Source organism: Zootermopsis nevadensis, unplaced genomic scaffold (genome assembly GCF_977971745.1).
Source record: "Zootermopsis nevadensis isolate Lab colony 2312 unplaced genomic scaffold, Znev_1.0 Znev_ptg000021l, whole genome shotgun sequence".
NCBI lineage: Eukaryota > Metazoa > Arthropoda > Insecta > Blattodea > Termopsidae > Zootermopsis > Zootermopsis nevadensis.
The window spans coordinates 22163251-22181785 of NW_028259153.1; the positions used below are offsets into that span (position 1 = coordinate 22163251).

At 36.2% G+C, this 18535-nt stretch overlaps 1 protein-coding gene across 4 annotated transcripts in view; it reads right to left on the reverse strand.

Moving 5' to 3' along the window:
• Positions 1–18535, reverse strand: part of LOC110830146 (somatostatin receptor type 2) — a 169745-nt gene that overhangs the window by 55368 nt on the left and 95842 nt on the right. The window lies entirely within an intron of this gene.

Genomic DNA, 18535 nt, shown 5'->3' on the forward strand with positions numbered 1-18535 from the left:
AGCGTCTGTCCACCTAAACCACGGGAGATGAGACAATATTTTCGATTTTTGTAGAATTTAATTTCGATGAAATGAGCTCGGTTTATGTTAACACAGCTTGGAATTTTATGCGTTTCTCTTATTCATGCACAAAGTAAGAAGAAATTGGGCCTGAATATGTCTGGAAAGACGGAAATGTTACATTTCTAGGTAGAAGTTTACGGTGAGCAAAGTCAGATCAATCAATGTCTTCCTCAGTGTAATATTTCACGTGGAACACAAAAACCAAGACGGAAACACAAACACTGCGACAATGCTGCTTTTTCGACATCTCTCGATTTCTCATTTGACTCACGTCACGATCTGCTGCTACCGGAACAACGAACCGGAACCGAAAAATAAGACATTCGCCCTCCAGGTAAAAAAAAAATCTTAATCTAAATTCACGTAAATTTATAGCTATGTCACGTTTTCTCTTATTTTATAAACAGTCTCAAATATTTGAATCAGTTCTATTTACACAGTCTTAAAATAAACACGAAACACGTAAATTATAAAATAAATTGATGCAGTACAATTTTTCGAGAGTATCTGTAATTTAATTTTTATGAAATCCGATGTTTATTACAGTGTTCACAAAAGCCGCCGTTGAATTTTGCCCCGAGTTAACAATTGGTATTTTGTCCACTGAATATATTCTTGAGTTTCGTGTAATGGTAAAGTGTTGTGATTTCTTTGAGGTACGGACTGATTGCATCTGGAAAGTCATGTGACAATAAAAATCAAAATTTAAAAAAAAATTACACCAACAAAATTTTACTGTAAATTCCCCAGTATCACATCAATTTAAAGTCATTTAGCAGTTCTGAAAACAATAGCACGCGTCACGTAGGACATACCTCACTTATATACGTTCATTTCATACACTTTGTGTACAAATAAAGCTCAGTAAGACGAGTGGAATAGCCTGTCATTGAAAGCTGGGTCCCTCTCAACTATTCATTACTGTTGCAATCGCAGATGTCACGTGTCCAATGATCGCTCTGTATCGGAAAGGGGTCTGGAGACATCAAAGGGCTGATTTATGTGAAGGGATTCGAGAACCGTCTTTTATTACGTCAAAACTTTCTGAGCTGCGGGATGCTACATCGTTCTTACATGAAGTTTACTTTAAATTACATTTTCATGCTTATGTCTGAACACGAAAAGCTCGGAAAATACGGAAAAACAAAATTAAATTTACAGGTTCACAGAAAACTTATTTAAATGTTTTCGACGAGATATCTAATTAACTAAAGATGGCCACTTCTGCTCTAAACTCCTTCGATATTGATCACTCCTATTATTCTTTACGTGATTTATTTAAAGTTTTTATCACTAGCTCAGAGTGTACAGAATGGATGCTCAGTGCCTCAGAATTTCTTTTTTTACGTTATGAAATCCAGCACAACAAGCGTTGTATACTCTTACTTAAAAACATCAGTCTTTATTTCTTAGTACAGACGGTACTCGAAATGATGACATCCTTAGGTTATACACGCCAGATTATTTCCTCCCCTCATCCTTTTAGCTATCACGTACTTACATTTCTGAAAGTAATTGCATTCCATTACAATGTTTTCAGTTGATGAATCTCGGGGTATAAAAACTCTAAAATTTCATGTTTCGACAAAAATAACGTTTCCCTTACACCAAACTGAGTCAGAAACAACAGAAATTCTGATCGGTTACTAATTTCTGATCAACCCTCTCTTCAGATGTTTATTTTCAAGTCCCCGTTGTCATGGGAACGAGCAAATAATAAATGGTATCTATCGATTATCGGTTATCGATTGTTGGCATTCATATAACGCAGCGAGCGAAGCTTAAAAAGCGGCCATATTGAAGGAAACATACTGTGTAATAAATCATGGGTAAACGCAACTGATTAGCATGTCAAAAACCACGCATTCAATATCCTTTACAGTGTTTGAGGCCCGTCTCTCCTCTCCGAAATGAAACAAAGCTCCTAGATGAACTCCGATGCACACAGCGTAGCTCTCTTAGCTAAATATCAAAGATGTGATTAACCCTTTCAAAACTCAGTTGCGACTATATGTACCACCTCCTTAATAACCAATAACTTTGCATTTCTCCCGGCAGTGTTTAAATATTATTTCGATGACCTCCTCCTCTCCTGTCCTCTGGATTCTTCCATCTGTTTCCCGTCATTTCCAGCCTTCTCTCCCGTCGTAACCATCGAAATCGACGAAGACGTCCGCCCTCTGGGTTGTAGCGCCGTGTAGTCTGGTAGAAGTTTAATAACGTTACAGAGGTCTTTCCTGCCTCCATCATCAGGGCGATGAGTTACGAAAAACCTCATTCAGGGTCTCAAATCCGATATTCAAAATCTGTGATTTCCGCAAATACGAAGCAGGAGTGCCTATCTCTCGACTACAAAACTTGATCTACCACATAATTCACGTTTGATGGCATAAAGGACGATTTTATACAAATTACACCAGTCCCCTGCTTTAGATGCTATTTCAGTTTCAACGTGCCATACTGCCACGGTCAGATGTCTTTTTCAAAAAAACTGTTTCCGATTAACAATGGCTGGCAAACATATTGGACAGTCATCACCGTGTGTTCAGTAAAATTAGGGTTTGACGCTGTTATGTACGTTTTACGGCGGTCTATACTCTTTCATCACTGTTATCTGTCGCTTGCAGTATCCAGGGGGCCGTGAAATCAAAGACCATCAATAGCCTCCACAGCCGGGGGCCGCCGCATCGGCTGTCTGATCACTTGGCAGTAAATCCTTTCTGATGATTGCACCTTAATCATCAAGATTCCTATTAGTTTCGATAAAATTCCGACCAGAAGCGTGTACAGCCGAAGAAAAGTTATACTGACTTGCTACTTCTCCTTGCATTCTACAAGCTCGACCAGACTCTTCCATCATAAGTCATTAATTTCTTACTTTAAAACTCTTACGTCTAATTAATATATCTCTAGAATATTATTTTTGCCTCATGCAGAATATCTATCTTATCCTATCTATTTATCTAGAATAAATTGTCTGAAATCTGTTTCAAAAACAATTATTGTTTTAGGAAAAATTTTCCGTCTCCTTTCACATCCGCGCAGAGAGGTCTATGTATGACGTAAAATATGTTTCGACCACTTAGATAAGCGGTCTGTCTTTTAACTACTAAGGCAACTCTATTGGTTACCATACAGAGCTACTTTTCAAAGGATTCAGTGTAAGATCCGGGTAACTGCCACTAATATAAAAAAAATAAATAAATCGCCCGTGTAATGAAACGGGTATATCTACAAAAGACAATATTCAACACAAAAGCGACGTAATGAATCAGATTTTTTTTTTTTACAGAATCAAATGTCGCATTTATTACACGGAAATTTCCGTTCTCATTTGCATGTTTGTTAATCATACGTTCACAATATAAATTGCCACACACTCTGAACAGAAAGTAATGGAATTGAGAGATTTTCTTTAATGCTCAGACTAAATATATTATTCGCGAAACAGAAACCTCTAGATAAAAATACCTGCGTCCATATATCTCTGTCATGTTTATTCCCTAGCGAGAAAACAATCCAGACAGCACAAACACGTGTGAGAAAGAGTCCTTTTACAAATGACGTCATCTACCTTTCTCCCTAGTCCCAAACCTCTTCAGATTTCCCCCAAAGCCTGAAAGAGAAGTTGCCTTGCATAGGTTACCAGTGTTATTTTTAGGTTTCATTTAACATGATTTATACAGTGCAATAGCACATCAATTTATTACAGATTTCCTTTATGTCAATCAAACCTTTTCTCATAAAGTAAGATTCATTGTTCATATCATATATTGGCGTCTCTTCGATCCACCAAAACTAAAACTGATTCCTCCCTTGCAGTCCTCAACATTTAAAATGATGGCATTTCCAATTTTTTTATTTTGATCACAGTGAACTGAAAGCAATTTTACTAATGCATTTTTTCTTGTAATCTTCAAGATTAAAATGGAAGCAGAAAGTTCTTTTCGAAACGTATTCTATCCTTATGTACGTCCACACGGCGGAACAGGACAAAAGACTGACATCGGTAACTTCTCCGCCCTGAGAACCTCAGATCTCAAACAATTTTAACAAAGTTAGTGAGGTGTACTCTCTGGAGTACAACGAAATTAAAAAGGTGTTGTTTATGGCATAAACACTGACAAAGACGCCAGCAGGACATCGGGGGTAATTCTTGTAAAAAAATGTGACGTGAGACTCGACAGACAGACACGCAGATAGGCCATTAGTTGTTCTCCGTATAAAAATTTATTGAATTCTATAATATTGAGTCTTTGGGAAGTAATATACGAGAATCTTAAGCAGTGTGCTGTATTCTGTACATCCATTTAAATCCACAAATTTGACCGCATTACTATTTAAATTTCGGCACGAAATATTCGTTCATTTATTTACACACGTTGTATATTGTTCTGAGAACTCGTATCCACGTTAAATCCGTTTTATGAGAGTCATATAAGTCTTTATAACATTACACGCAGGTCACATTGTTTTCCACATCCCACATACCGCGAGGAACAAAGCGCCATTATAACATCAGTGGGTTGAACTACCAACAGTGCAAAACCACTTGACGTCATTCGGACAGCCAGCTAAGACTTAGCTGAGCTCGTGGTTTAGGTGTTAACCAGATGGTGGACCCAGATGAGAGACAAGACGACTTCAGTCAGGATATTTCCAAACCTTAGAAATGTGAAGTGGTTCAAATTATTCGTTACGCATAGTTTCAGTTGGTTGGTTCATTCAAATGCATAGGTTACGTACCTCTTAAAGGTACGCGAGACAAACAGAAAGTGACTGTGTAAGGAATCGGTAATTCGCTGGTTAAATTCCTCACTCCTGCCAAGTACAAATTAATTTTCATGGTGGAACTAAGTTGTTTGTCAAGGCAGCAAGGCATTCAGGATTCATAATCAACACAGACATTCTCGAATACAAACATCAGTGCCACAGTATTTCCATACACTACAGTCTACCACATAAATTCCTGTTTAGTCATTCCATAGCAAACAGAGGTCATGACTGCTTAAAACCACATTTGGATTTATTAGCCACGAGAATACCAAACGGAAAATCCATATAAATCTTCTCATCTCGCACTCTGTTGGTATTGAATAACTCAGTGGACCTTCAACAGCGGCAGACCCTTCCATCAACGACAGATAACCCTTACTGGTATCGGGAAAACTGACCTCGATAGGGCAGGCTTCGACCATCCTCTGTCACTGTCAGGTTGGCCCAACTACAGATTAGTTTCCACCATAAGAGTTACAATATTCTTCGTGGTTTCTGTATCAGGACACGTCACATAAAATTGAATTTAACAACATGAGTTCACGTGTTGTTTGCTCAACCCTTCGAAGATACAGAGGGAGAGAGGAAGACAGATACGGAGACAGAAAGAAAAGGAAGGATAGAAAGAGAGTACGAAATGATAAAATTAATGGTGGAAAAATAAAAAAATTCAAGACGAAAAAAGCACGCCCATGTAATACGTAACACATCAGTACGAAACACAAAGAAAAACACATTATCATTATAAACATAAACCGCTTAACATTGCAAATGAAAAAATCGATGTTTAAACTGAAATTCACAAAAAAATATATATATATATATATATACATATTTTGAAGGCAAAGAACATAGTTATTGATTACTGAAGGAGATGGTAGAAGGTCACTGTAAACATCACTAACATAATTAACGTAAATTAATCTAAAATAACCAAATCTGAAATGGGTCTTCGACATTATAAATAAATGACGTCAAAACCAAAATTTCAAAAACATAGAATGCAGAATTATTGAAACTTAAGATTGGTTAACTCATTTGCACTAGATAGGTACAAGGAGGAATGCAGATTGCAGGTAGCGGGGATTTAATAACATTTCTATTAACAGTCAGCGGATGGCGAGTGCCTGCAAATCCATATATCAATTAAACTATTCAATAGTAACTAAAGGAAATTCAAAGACTTGCAGAGGTTTCATGATCACGTACCCTACTGGATTGTACACTGAATCACATTTAACGACTATCGATTAAGAATGTCTCGAAATTGGTTTCTAAATACGTGCGATAAACGACGAGGACCAACATAGAAAGTCCGTCAGTATTGATTTCGTCCGCGGAGCTGAGCTGTTTACGTGGGTCAATCTTTGCAACATAATTTCGCTTCGAATAAGAGAATTTTTGTTGGATCATTTTACATCAGATCGGTTTCCAAATAAAACTGTTCATCGGATGTTTTAAAACAATTAATACGTGATTCTGCGCGGAAACTGCTGTGTTCAGAGTGAAGTGAAACTGAGTGCAGGATGTGTTTTCAGTGACGTAAGCAAAATGGAGTTAGTTGAAATTTACTCCTACAATTTAATGTTATTTTATTCGTAATTCCTCATGAAGTTTGTGTAGACTCACGAGAAGTAGCATGCTCGGGCCATAGTTATTCTGCGTATAAGCGGCGTAAAAATGCAGATAACAAAGATTCGTCTTAGCTTTAATCAATCTCAGCTTCACTCTCTGTTGTATGAGATGCTGTGACGTATTTCTGGCGGTGTACCCAAACACGCGTAGTGGAAATGCCATCAGCATGCCTAATTTAATAGTACCAAACAATGCGTAATGTTTATTATAAGCATTACAGGTGATATAAACGCGTAATTTTACCTGAGATTTCAGGTTTTAAAGCCACCGAATATGAAGATGAGTTTGTTTGGTCTCCTTCCTAGTCCTCTGAAATTTTAACGACGTGCTTACAGATGTGATTTCCTGTCTCCATCTGTTAGAGAGCACTTCGAATATCAAACCGGAAAATTTTATTTTGTTACAAAATATTTTACGTCTTTACACTAATTCTCATTATACAACCAGACGTAAAGAGCATACTCAGGCCTAATTTTAAACCTGTTAATTTAGATTAATAAATAATGTGTTTGGCTTAGACACACTATAAACAAACCTGACATATTTTAAATTCACCCAATAACGATTTTCGTTAAAAGCGGTCATGTAGTTTTGGGGAAATATACATGAATACAGACGAACAGATATGAAATCATTAATGCCACGTTTTATAATTTTTAAAACGAATTAAAAATATGAACCCAGACATTTGAATTTAATTAATTATACATGCGTGTATCGTTCATTAAACTACAGGACTGCAGATTTAGATAATCGTTTATATTGTTCTCTGCTCCGCAGGGATCAAGAGTTAGATTAGCATGCAAGTATAACGTAAACCGTGCACAATGTTTATGATCAATTAAATGACTACTTTCTAGGAGGGAATTTCATTAATGGTCATTTATACTTCCTGCTCGTAATTGCTGGCGAATTTAAATCACATTCAACGAGTCTGGCTGGCGTGTTACGGTGATATCAAACTAATTTTGTTTTTCTAAACAGAAGAAACACTCGAGCTAATTAACCCTTCAAAACCCAGTGGTAAATAGGTGATTTAACAGTCAGTAACTCTTCATTTTGTGTTTATGTGTTTCGAGAAACTTTCAATGCAAACAGCGATTACTTCCTTAAACACCGTTAACCAGTTGATCCATGTAATGGTGAGGAGTCGTGTTTTCTTTGCGGTATGGACTAAATTATAAAATATTCTTATACGACCGCGGGCCCTACTAGGGGACATACCCAACAAATTATACATATTTAAATAAAGTAAAGTCCATTTTGGGCAAAACTGTACTCATTTCAGCCAGCCGTTCATCGGAGGACGCTCCAGCGGAACTCCTGCCATGGACCAGACCACGAAGCCAACAGCTGAAGAAGACCATGGAAACACGGATGACCTGCATTCAACATATTATGTTGTATTATTGCACCAGATGTACCCGACTTTATCAATAAAGCCCATGGCACAAGTTAGGGAAACCTAGGGGTCGTACAAATTCCTCTTTTGTCTGCCGGACCGCTGGCTAGTAGTCAGTGCGCATCCGGAAGGTCCTGCGACCGGCCATCTCGACACAGGTTTTCCTTGGTTTTCCTCTGTCTTCAAGCAAATGCTGAGATGGTTCCCAAGTTTCAAGTTGCCACTGCATATTTCTCATGCAGCCCTCCCGATTTAAATTCATCAGCCGAAACCTCTAAATTATGTCCTAAATTTCGAAATTAATAACTTCGGAATTTTCTAATATACAACTCAACATTTCCATCGTTCCTGCCAATTATCGCATTAATGTCTTCACTCATACTTCACTTTATCCTTACCAGAAGGACGACCGGGCATTGTCTGGGGACATTCTAGCTATAAGATAGTCTTTCTTCCACTAGAAATCAAAGTGTGTCTCACTTCTCTCCCTACCAATTTCCTCTTTGCATGTTCTACTCTTCTGCTATCCTTCTTATCTCTCTCTCTCTCTCTCTCTCTCTCTCTCTCTCTCTCTCTCTCTCTTGGTTTCAAAGCGTCAAGTTACTGAATTTTGGACAAAATCTCTGACGTTTAGGATCGTCATTGTCCTTACGTCACGACCTGTGTCATTACGTTAGCAGAGTGACATTAAGTTTTTGTTATTCTTATGGACTGCTTTAAGTAAAACAGTCTATTGTAAAACTCGTATGTGCGACCAATAAAAGAAATTCGTAGTTAAGCCGGCCGTAAAACGAACAACATCTGTATCGGCGACATTGTTCGTCTAAAAAACAAATGACGTTTATTTTATTTCGTTAACAGAGCAATCTGCATTTAGAGTGTGCAGTTCATTCTGTTTTAACGTCTATACGTGAAGTATGGACCCATTTCTATTTTATTGAGTGGACAGCAACTGAACTTTGTAATCAACATAACAGAGCATTTTATTGCTATTTTATTTTATTTTTAATATATTAGGCTTAATTTTTCATTTAGTATTGCAAATCTGAACTGCAGAAGAGTTATTATGTAAAAGTTTTTTTTTTAAAGATAATCCTTGTTTTGGTAAAGGAGCTTACGTTTTTCATACTGTACTAAAACCTCGTAGAAGGTGAAATGTAATTTATCTAAGGCAGTTAAACAAGGCTCAGGGAATATCACTATATTCCGTGTTACTTCAATGTCGCGGAAATGCGCATATTGAGGTTATAACACTGTGTTTCTATTCGCACACACGCACGCTTGTTACAGTAGTTTGCATCCCTGCTGGTAGTTTAAACTTGTGTTGATTCGTATAACTACTGACAACTTCGCGCAGTTTGACAAGGAAATTCTTGGCTCTGTTTGTGTTATAAACTTAAACAATCCTAGTCTGGTTTATTCACCACGTTTTCAGACTTTACAAATTAGCAATGAACAAAGTAGTTCTTAAATTTTTCACAGATTCTTTGTTCATTAAAGCCAAAGTCGATTATAACAACATTAAAGGATTCATGGAATTTATATCGTCATAACATAATGTTATATTAACTGTGATAAATGAAATGGAATCCTTATCATCTGTGTTATATCACCCACATGTCTTTATGCAAACACACGTGGCCCCATCCCAAATGAAGTCATAGTTGTTTCAACTGCGTACGTTTGGAGTACTACAGAATATCAAATGTTCACGGCGAATAAATCAACTGAAGTGCTTTTGAAACAATTTTCATCAGCGTCAATATAAAATAAATATTTAAATTTTATCTTCACTGTTGATATAAAATTAAATTTACGGTTTAACATGATGTTAAGGCTACTTTAAAAACCACATTTTATTTCGTATAGACGCGGATTGACTTTCAAGAAGAGTTTATTTTATTAAAATTAAATTCATTTTAATATTATCCTCTCATCTACCCGTGTATCTTCCAAGTGGTCTCATTCCCTAGTGATTTTTCGACTGTCTCTCAGACTGTGATGATGTCCGCCCATTTCATATTTATTGGTTTATTAGGCCCACGTTAGGCAAATTATTTAATAGGTGAAATTTATGGATCTCTGAAACTCGACGTATTCTTCTCTTTTATTCCACCAGATTATAAATTATTTTGGAGCGCAAAGAAATAAAAGCAACTGCCAAGTACAATCCCGGGCCAAATTATTATGACAGGTTGTGATGTAGGGTAGCATAAAACCAGGCGAAAACCAATCTTGAGAATCCTGCTGTTTGAATCCTATTGTACGATTCAGCATTGTTCAAGAAGTCATTTCCAAACCGTGTAATTGCCAGAGTACTACTAAAACCCATACGGTCAATTTCCCGTTTGTATATCATTGAAGAATAGCCCTTAGAGCATCAATGTTGTTAGGAAATACGGGAAATCCCGTTGCTACATAAACCCGTTTATGGCGACTCTAATACGCACGGTTTCCAAGGCGACACATGAAGAACAAATGAATGGCGTTTTATAGCTTTCGTTTTTCAGACGAGTCTAGTCTGTCCGTTGTAGAACGTAACAAATGTATAAATTAAGGAGTGGGCTTCATGGAGAATCCAGTGCAGGGACATAGAAGGAGACTGTTACCGTGTTATGATTAGACGAATATAGAGAAGCAGAAAATAAATAATGTTTAGAAGAAATAATTTTTTTTTACCAAGTTCATTACATTACATTATCAGTGTTAAATTATCGCCAAGTAAAATATTATTTACTCTGTCTAGTCCTTTTGCTCTAACTTTGGCATTGTTGTGATATCAATAATGCAAAAGTAAGCCGTGCTTTGTTTTACGTTTTATTACGCTGCCGTAAACCGACTTGTAACTACCCAATTGTTGCAAATGTGTTTACGTTGGCGAGAAAGCTTGTCACACAATCCGTAATGCTGGGTCCTTCATCAGACGATATTTACAAACAATCCCTTTGCTTTGTATACATTATGATGATTATGTCTAGTGAATTGCTCGCTGCTACTCCAGCAATTTTGATATAAGACACATGGAGCTTGTTACTAATGGGAAAAGAGTATCATAAAAGATTCATAAAGGAAGAATTTAGTGTTTCTCAACCGGGTCTTGGTAACGTGTGCCTCAGTGGTCCGCGAGTTGAACAGATTCTACTGGGATTCTATTAATTAATTTATTTTTGCTGTATTGCCGTAAGCTTTAAGATGTTTTCAACACTGTGTCGTAAAAGTGACCGACGTTTCAGACGTTCTTACCGTCTCCATCAACAGGAAGATCGCCCTGATGATGGAGGCGGTGAACACCTCCGAAACATCGGTAAATTTCTACCAGACTACACGGCGCAAAATCCCTCAAGACAGTCATATTCACAGTCGCAACCTTAAGAACCTTAAATCTCACGAGTGACTACTAATTTCTCATGAACTGCTTATCACTGAGGGGTCAGAAAATTTTTGAAAAAAAGCTTCAAGATAGAAGTTTTAGAAAAACATAAAAATCAATCTGCAGATTTTGATTCTGTCTTAATTTCACGGAGAATCTTCTTAATCACCAACCATGAAGACACTAGAACAATTTGTCACTCCACGCGGTGTGATCATTTGTCAAATTGGGGGGGGGGGGGGGTTCCCTTCCTGTGTCCGTAGCATCTGCTAATGTTTATGTCTTTTTGTTTACGTAAAAACCTGAAATGGGTCCGCGTTTTTCTAACTGCAAATTATATCCTGCCGTAACCATAACAACGAACACCATAATCTACTCTGTCTCTACTTGTGACAACATACGTCATCACGTTCTCATATCATCTTATTAATTTAATCATCACTGGCCAAATTAGAATAGATTTCACCCTGATTTTTTTGGAATTACCGTAGGATGGAATGTTTCCTGTTGAAGATGCAATTCTCTTTGGGGAACAATAATCATGAAGCAGTCTGCACAATTTATAAAAGGTGCTATGTCCGGAAAGCGACGTAGAATATGGAGTGCCTGTAAAAAAGAGAAATCTGATAGCGACAACGTTTAGGATATGCTCCTCCGAAACGTCGACATTTTAACCACAAATACAACATTAAATCACAAACTCATATTTAAATTTATAGTCACACCACTGCATAAAAACATGTCGAAATTCAATAAATATTTGTTTTTTACATTTTATATACGCCTGATTATTATTCTTTCCCGTTATTCTTTTCGTACCTTTATCCTATTTCCTTCTCTCCTGTTTCTTTCCTATCTTATCCACATTTATCTTCTCAACACTTTTCATCCTTCATACCTTCTCACACCATTCGACGTTGATTCTGAAAACACATTTTTAAATCCGAAAAAAAGAGAGAGTTCGTACGTAATTTTAAAATTTTCGACAAGGTCCATGCCCATGTAAATATTTTCTCTGTGAGCGCAAGGAAACACAAACTTCCTTTCTTTTGATACAGATTAAACCCCCCAGCAGTCAGGGGTATTTCCCATCCATGGATTCCTTCGTGCCAAGGTTGTATAAGAAGGGTACAGCCTGCTGCTAGTTCTACCCAGAGACACTGAATTATAACACTAGCAGAACGTTCCCCAAGGGATATTTTAACCTTCTACTACAATTTGCTACACCTAAAAAATGCCAAAGTGTATCAGACTCGTAGAAGACTACTTTAAAATTTTCTTCTCCTGTTTATACAAGTATTAAGGATACATATCTAAGCCGTGTGAGAAAAACAAATTTACGGACGTAAAACTTTGCAGCAAATGAAGTATTACGCGAGAGGTAATTATAAAAACCTGTAGTAATATCTTAAATTCAAGTGTTTTCTTTTATGGAACACTTTTTGTGTAATATTAAACTTATTATTCGTTTTAAGATCCTAAACAGCGGATCGGAATAAACTAGGGGGAAAAATTCGCAAAAAAAGGATCTGAACCAATTGCCAAAATATACGATAAGTTCAGTTTTAATTCAGATTTTGGATAAAAGAAATATAATGTTATCGAAGTTATTGCTACTTCTATCATCGCCCTGATGATGGAGGCAGAAACCACCTCTGAAACGTCTGTAAACTTCTACCAGACTAGATGGCGCAGCATCCCAGAAGACAACAGGCATCTTAAAAAGTTTTCGTTTTTATTTATTTCCGCATTATAATATGTTGCATTCTGTACCAATTTATGATATCCTGCTATAATAATTTCTAGAACAGGGGAATCATTTCTTCAATATGACATCTGCACTGACAATAAATCCACCAGTGATTTCTCTGGTTTTGTCTTCGAGTCCGTGGGTTTCATTACAATATTACTGGGAACTACACCCATAATGCCTTACGGATGAGAACAATAGACGGTAGATAGTCTTTTATCCACGCTGCCCCAATAGGAATATAAGCTTTAAAAATTCGAAATAAAAACTTTTATACTTGAACAAGATAAAAACAGTAACATGAAACAATACTAATATTATTTTTATTTTAGTTTTGTAAGAGGCGATAAAGTTAAGGAGGCATGTAAAAGTTTCATTTATAATATTACCCTCAATTTCACAGCTGAATAATATTTGTGTTGTAGTTATTAGCATGGAAACAGTTAAATTTTTACATCCTTTTTATAATGAAAATGTAATTCTATATATTTTAAATACCACTTTTGTAATAATGAATTTTTCTTTGTAAATTTCTGAGATCTTTCATCTTGAAGTACGAAAAAAAGTGATAGTGGAACCACGGTTCCGGAGAATTTGACGTAAATACGTCTATACGGAAAGGAAGTTTATATATTGTTTCCTAGGTAACAATAATGCTGAGTAAACAGATGAGGTTTCCTAAGTAACATAACAATGAAGTTACACTTTTTCGTTTCCCTTTTTCGTAACACTTTTTCGTAACAATTTTTCGTAACACTTTTTCGTAACACATTTTTGCCGAATAACACTGACCCTAAAATATAGACGTATTTACGTCAAAAAGTCTGCGTTATTTGTAGCTTTTGTTTTTCAAATGATGTGCTGTTACGTAATATGATGATTCTAACATAAGATTCACTGCCTGAAATACTTCTAAAATATTCCAGCACCGAATTTACTTTGCACATACGTACATGTACAGTGAGCTATATATAATTTTTCTCGCAATGACGACGTAATCAAGTTCACTCAATCACTGAGACTGTGATTTCGAATCCTACTCAAGGCATGGAAGTTTGCCTTCGTATGTTTGTTCTGCTGTGTGAATTTAGAGCCCTCATGAGGAGTCATTCTCTTGCAAGAAGAATTTTACGAAATATCTACAATTCCTAATTTCGGGACTTAATTCTGAGTTAGGATAGGCCAGATACCTAAATTTTAAAAGAAAAATAAAAATATCAGGGCAACTTATAAGATGAAATGACGTAACACATCTAAATTTATTATAAACAAGTGTTAAGTTTTTGGTAATCATTTGGTATTGAAGGGACTTTGAGCCTTTCTGGGTAATATTTACGACTGTTTGTTGTAATTTTAATCCTGTTAAAGAATTTGAAACAAACTGGTTTATGCGTATGTATAAGCTTATATACACAGGTATATACCAACCTTTCGGAGGGAAATACAATTTCCATCTTCAGGAATAAAAATGTTCTTCCAAAACTTCTGTATCTACTTGGAAGTCTGCACGACATTGCAACCCATAATATCAACATCGTGCCTCAAGTGAAGTTATTCGACATATGCAGATGAACATCATCGTTTAATGTAAAAAACGAACGCCTATCTGAAGCAGAGGGCTCTTAGTGTATCTGACGTGCAACAAAAATGATTACGGACTGACAGACGTACGGAGCCCGTATTCCCGTGACGTAGTAACGTGAATAATGGCCGTCTGCATCCTCGCTCACATAATTTCTTTGCAGCTCGTTATTTTTACACATCCCCCACGCCGCCCCCCCCCAAACCTCCTTTTAAGGCAACGCGGAGATAATCAGAGGATTGAACACAACTCTTTCTGTCCCGAGCGACGATGATAAACAGGACATAATTTCTCACTTGCATCAACTAAGTCTTCATACAGACAGCGAAAATTCCATCATTACATTCTCATCTCCCTTCTTTATATTACAGAATCACATCGTGTAAAGACGCCTTCTGAATTTCTAAGGTTACATAAGGGGTAGTTTACGCCCTTGTGACACCAATGCGAAAGACAGTTTATGAAATTCTGAAAGAAAACAGCAGGGCTGTGGTTAAAAGCGCCGTTCAAAATGGCTACAGATTAACTCAATCTGCGAAGCTCTCATAAGGACTGAAAGGAGGATATAAAGTTTTAAACAGGGAAATAACACACACGGAACCAGAAAAGGCTATCTCAAAAAACAAATAACAAAGGAACGTTTCCACAATTTCGGAGCTTTAATAGTTTAAAAAAGGAAACACGAAACGATAACTGCATTTGATGTCACATTTATTTTATATTATTAAACCTATTCTCTCTACCATAGATTTTCATATATTTTATATTATTCATTTATTAATTCCATCTTGTTTTTTTCTACTGGTGTGGTACCAGGTTAGAAAGTTGAATTTTAATTTAACAATCAATAACTTCATATTTTGCGTGTATAAACAACGATTATATCCTTAAACAGCATTAACCAGCTGATGTTTGTACGATAAGGAATTTTTTATTTCAACCACGGAATTCGGAATTCAAAATATGTTTAGAACAGATGTGGAACTATGTACATTGTGATACGGATTACATGTTCCCGTTATGTTTATCTGAGCTTCGGGCTTCTAACATGACGCACGAAGGCCGCTCTTGTATCCAGTTTAAATTAAACATTACTTTGTTTGCTTACTAAAGTATGGGGAGACTTTTGGAAACAAGAAAACTTTGTTTCCAGAAACTGGGCCATAAATATAGATAAACTCAATTCTGCAGTCCCAGACTTGGGTCTGAACAACGAAAGCTTTGTTGGGGATCATCTCAAAACATTTTAAAATTACAACACGCGCACTTCACTGTGAAACAAATGAACGCTTTCAAAAAATAAAGCGTCCTCCATAAAAATAATTAAGAGCAGTTTAAATTCAGGAAACACATTTTACTGTCCAGTGTAGAATATTTTACTTCCCATTTCAACAAACACTATGGGACAACTTCGGTCTTTAGAAGCTTATTGCTTTGAGCTCGCCGCCAGCGTAAGCCTTAGTTAGCTGGCTAACAACGTCTTGTTGGCTGCAGCTATCTGACAAAGAATTTTATCTGAGCAGTTCTACTATGGAAGTAAGACTGAAGACTTAATTTTTCGTTTTATTTAAGTGTTAGCCCTTATAACACGAACGCTTCGCTCCTGGTAACAAAATTATTACAATTAGTAAGAAAATGTCCTGTTATTTTCAGTAATAGAACCAATATATTGTAAAATACAATTACAAATCGCAGGAGTTCATTTGCACTATTCTGTATTAGTCTTTCAATGACTGAGAAAAGTGGATTAAACCAAGACATGCTCTTTTTTGTTGAAAAATTGTATTTTTATTAATAATCAGACGTGAACCATGGACGGTAACGTATTCAGATAGACAACCTAAGTGTTTTGCGATTGAATTTGTACAGTTATATGAAACTACAGTAAACAAATTTGTTCCTAGATACATATCTTATCTAACCACGTTGAATTCAAGCCAAAAACCTGTCAGCTGCAACTCAGATTTTGGCTGCAGTGCAGAAATAAGGCTAAAAGGAAACTGAATAGGGTACATTACAAAATATGAAGATCTAGATTTCTTTTTGCAAATCTTTGCCGACAGATGGCACAAACTTTAGGAAGGCTGTGTGCGAAAAAGCCATTACATTTACGCTGACGTACAAAAAAGAAAATCCCTGAAAAGTTAACAAATGAATGTCGATGTCGAGTTGAAAAGTGTGATGGATTGTGAGCAACATCTTCCGGGCACTAAAGCAAATATCTACAAGAAAGGATATGTAACAATGTTATAAGATAAAATATTTCAAGGAAATAAGATTTATAGCTAGACTAAAAATAATAAAAATTTGGAAATAAACCACACATAAAAATCACACTTATTTTTGCCGGGCAAACGTAGAGAAAATCATTGTATGTTTATTTTATCCTATCTTTCAGAAATATTTTCCGGAAAATTCTGCTTTCCAACACTCGTCATTTATATTCTTTCTTAAAAATACTAAATGACGTTTCACGATCATACAAAAGATGGTCAAAATTATTGTGAAGAATAATTTATATATTTTCTTATTTTGTATTATTTAACATAAAAAGGTGACAGTAATTATCCTAATATCAAATGTTTTGTCTAATCTTATAATCAATTTTGTTTTACTTTAGAAAGAGTTTTACAAATAATTTTACCCATCATGTTATCAGTTAGTTTGAATCCAAAAAATACGTCACAGTCATTCGGTTAACCCTCTGAAGCCGAAGCTCGTCTAAATAATATTTTATAATCCAGTCCGTACCGCAAAGAAAACACAGCTCTTCACCGTTGCAAATATCAACTGGTTAACGCTGTTTAAGGAAATAATCGCTGTTTACGCTAGAATTATACGAAATATACAAATAAAAAATGAAGAGTTACTGATTTTTGAAGCAGGTGGTACATAGAGTAACCACTGGAGTTAATGGGCTAATCCCGTATTCCATTCACGTTCGTGAAACTGGCTTTTAACAGTACAGTGCAGACTTCCATCAATAAAGGTTTTGTTTCATGAAGAGACAGTTGAAGAACGGATAACCGCCAGAAAGTTCTCTCAAGAAACAGAACACATTTATTTCGTTTCGCAGTTTTTATTCATCTCAGTTCGTTTCCTGACGTCCGTCACTCGGTATGGGACTTGATTACGTCACTTGTTTACCAGAAATGAGACAGCTGCTTCCAGTAACACTCACAGAATTACACTCTCAGGAAAACAAAAAACAGACACATACGACAACTCACGGAGCGTTTCAAGATTCATTCGAGACACGAGATTTCAGAACTTGCCTTCGTCCTAATATCCACGTGACTGTCATATTCCTGACACATTATTTTTATAATTTTATTTTCTAAATATTGAGGACGCAGATGGAGACAGTATGTTCTTCCGAAACGTTGGTATCTACACGGCCCAGAATAACATCGACAAATGTCAATTAAACTCCTCCGGAGTCTACTCAGTAATTTTAGAGATAGAATGTGAATCCTGTGTTGATTACATTCAAATTACTGCAAAGGAAGAATAACATTTGGGTGGTAGACCGTGAAACTATCAAGTGAAATGCGACTTTGTAACAGATTATCCACAAAACATTTAAAATTTATGATTAGCACTTTGGTTCACAGAACATAAACAAACTGAACTACATAAACTTTTTGAAACATGAAATTCCGTTACTAAGATCACAGTTTTACGCAATTAAATGAAATAATCTCTGTTTATTCTAAGAATCATTTGAAAATTATAAGGACACTCCGTGGGTATAATTCAGAGTTACTGACTGTTAAAGTTTGTGTTGCCACTGAGACAAGGAAATGCGAATTATTCGCACAAAGGTATGTTAACTCTTTAAACCCAAAGAGCCCGTGCAAATAATATATATAATAAATCAGTCCGAACCGCAAAGAAAACACAACTCTTTACCACTACAAAAATCACCTGTATGAAGGATTTTAATAAAATGATCGC